The sequence below is a fragment of the Cornus florida genome, unplaced genomic scaffold, assembly GCF_030987335.1.
Source record: "Cornus florida cultivar Cherokee Brave unplaced genomic scaffold, ASM3098733v1 CherokeeBrave_3.0.0_Hap2_Chr10, whole genome shotgun sequence".
NCBI classification, from domain to species: domain Eukaryota; kingdom Viridiplantae; phylum Streptophyta; class Magnoliopsida; order Cornales; family Cornaceae; genus Cornus; species Cornus florida.
Window position 1 is genome coordinate 103744762 of NW_026775580.1, and position 3396 is coordinate 103748157.

General features: G+C 36.8%; 1 pseudogene; it reads left to right on the forward strand.

Moving 5' to 3' along the window:
* The first annotated feature begins 1373 nt into the window (after positions 1 to 1373).
* Positions 1374 to 3156, forward strand: LOC132276590 (pentatricopeptide repeat-containing protein At1g08070, chloroplastic-like; annotated as a pseudogene).
* Positions 3157 to 3396: the final 240 nt, after the last annotated feature.

A 3396-nucleotide genomic window follows, 5' to 3' on the forward strand; every position in this document is an offset into this window, starting at 1 on the left:
ACTAGGAAGTTTGAAATGGAATAGGACAAAGTTACCTTAATCTGAAATAGCAGTGGTACCAATAGACACATGTGGAACCAGTTCCCATAGGACATAATGGTTTTCTTCAAATGTAAGGTTCTTGAACCGATTCCCAATTGTGGTATCGGTTCCCACTTGATAGATTTCAAATAGAACTTGGAAAAGTCTGTTTTTGGTAACTTCGAAAACATACCATGTAAGTATTGTGTCCTAAGTGGGAAATGTCTTTCTAAAAATGTTGTTCTTTCCTATTTCAATGATCTCACTTTACCATCTTCGAACAACCCTCCAATTTCGGAGTCGATCTTGATCTTGATATGATAACTTGAAATTACAACTCGATCAGGACTTGTTTTGACATCGAAATTTGCCAATTACAAAAATCATATCTCACAATCTCCCCCTTTGAAAATTTCGTGACAAAACCCTAAAAACAATTATGAAATCTACCCAAATAGAAAAGGGAATTACAATTTTGTTAAAGGACAACACGGAATTTTTCTTCTTTGTTCTCTTCTTCTCTTGGAAAATTTTACCTGATTTCCTGCACTTCTATCAAGCAAAACTACCAGTGAAAGTTTAATAAAACAAGTTATAAAAACTCCCATTTGAATAAATTATCCAATTTTTCAGAATTTTCAAAATTTTCCCCTTAATTAACCATTTGTTCTCTCTTTTTTTGGAATAAATTGGCAAAGCAATTATTAATGAACAGAGCGAATAAATAACTAGAAGAGAAACAGTCAAACAATTTATCATATATCATTAATCAAAAGATAATATCCAAAAACAATAATGATAATGTATGAATTGAGCTGAAATATGATGTATGCGTGATATGAATAGAATAAATCAAGCATCATTGCCCTCAAAAGGAACAACAGTAGTGTGTATATCCTCATCATCAACATCACTACCACTTACCATCATCATCTATCTCATCATCATCCTCATCCTTAGCAGGTAATGACGGATCTGGAGGTGCCGGTCTGTAGACGTTCTTAGAAGTACTACCAATTCTCTGTTCACGAAGAAATCTGACCTCAGCTTGTAGATCACAAATGGAGTCAAGCATGGCCTTCTGATTTTGAAGAATCAGTGAATATAATAGATTCGCGTTCATCTATCGTGAAATTCCATTTTATATGAATAGTAAGAATCCTTGGAAGTCAAGAATTTAAAGGATGGATAAGAGATGGATGAAATAAAAGCGGAAGCGCAGACATATCCTTGATAAATTGTATTAAATGGTTTGAGTGATTGGATGCAGTACAATATTTGTGCTATATTACAAACTATTCAGAATTAGACCGCAATAACAGTATCCACCATTCTATATATATATATATATATATATAGCAAAGGCATCACAATTTGATGGAAGAAGCACCATTATTGACCTAAATGAGACATTTCAACGCAACACTCAACATAGCATGCCTCAAATGTAAGAAGGTCTCTCAAATATGCACCCTTAACACCAAGCAACTAAACCAAATCCGAGCCTACGTTGTCAAGTCGCCCAAACCCCACTTTTCAAACTCATTGCTTGGCTGCTTCACACACTCATCCACCCCACACAATGCCCTCATCCTCTACAACCAAATGCTCCACCACCCAACTTTACACAACCACTTCTCATTCACCATTGCCCTCAAGGCATGTTCTTTGGTCCATGCAATCTCAAAGGGTCTTGAAATCGATGCTCACATCTTCAAATCCGGTCTTTTTTCCGACATTTTCATCCAAAGCTCCTTAATCCATTTCTATGTTGTAGAAAATGACATTGTTTCAGCTTGTCGAATATTCGACGCCATAGCTCATCCTGATGTTGTTTCATGGACTTCGATAATTTCAGGGCTTTCTAAATGTGGTTTCGAAGAGGGAGAGCCATTGCTAAGTTTTCATCCATGGATGTAAAACCTAATTCTTCCACACTTGTTAGTCTTGTGTCTGCATGTTCTGGCATAAAAGTCATTAGACTTGGTAAAGCTGTTCACGGGTATGTTTTAAAGCAACAATTCAATGAAGAGAATGTCATTTTGGACAATGAAATACTGGATTTGTATCTGAAATGTGGGTCATTGGAAGCTGCACGATATCTGTTTGTGAGTATGACTAAGAGAGATGTTTTTACTTGGACTATAATGGTGGGGGGTCTAAATAAAAGAGGTTTTGTGAAGAGGCGTTTAGGGTTTTTCAAGATATGGTGGAAAGAGGAGAAGTTGAGCCTAATGAGGCCACCATAGTTAGTGTGCTGACGGCGTGTGCTTCCTTGGTGCCTTGAGTTTGGGTCGATGGGTTTACAACTATTTGGTTTCGCGACACGATCTTACTGTGAATGGAAATCTGGGAAATGCATTGATCAACATGCACTCCAAGTGTTCAACATGTTTGCTTGCAAGGATATAGTGTCATGGGGTACAATCATTAGTGGCATGGCCATGAACAGCCTTGGTGAGCATGCTTTGCCACTCTTCTCGCTCATGCTAGTTCACGGGGTAGCTCCTGATGATGTTACCTTTATCGGGGTGTTATCTGCTTGCAGCCATGCAGGGATGATTGATCAAGGATTGATGTTCTTTAAAGCCATGACCGATGTGTATGGGATTGTACCCCAAATGCAGCATTATGCTTGCATGGTTTGATATGTACGGTCGAGCAGGGCTGTTAGAGAAAGCAGAGGATTTCATAAAAGAAATACCGGTGGAAGCAGATGGACCGGTTTGGGGAGCATTGCTTAATGCTTGCAAAAGTTATGGGAATCAGGAGATGTTAGAGCGGATCAGCTGGTGTCTTCCTAGGACCAAAGGTGTGAGTTCCGGAACTTACGCTTTATTATCAAACACTTGCGTTAGTTCTAGTAAGTGGGATGATGCTAATAAGATTCGAGATGAAATGTGAAACAAGGGGTTGAAGAAGACGGCTGGATGTAGTTTGATTGAGGTTGATCATTGATGCATCTAATCCAGAAGTCTCCTGATCACTCGAATAAGTAGTACTGCTTTGCAAATGCAGAAAATTAGTCTTCAAATTTTGTCATAGGTTTTAACTGTAACAAAGGAGAAATGTCAATTTTTGTACATTGAATGCCATGTTGATTTAATATCGATTATAGATTGGGCCATTTAAAAATTTTATTATTATTAGTTTTTCATTTGCACTCCATTTTATTGTTATAAAATGTTTTACATGGATAAATATTTTTCTATTCAGTTTTTTATATGAAACATTTTTTTTTTCATTCTTAATTATCAGAGTTTATGTTGAAAATTTAAAATTATTTGTATGAGATTTAAAGTTTGAGAATCGGTAGAGAAGACGTGAACAAATAACAAAAACCATTGCTAAGAAAATATTGGTGAAAGATACCAT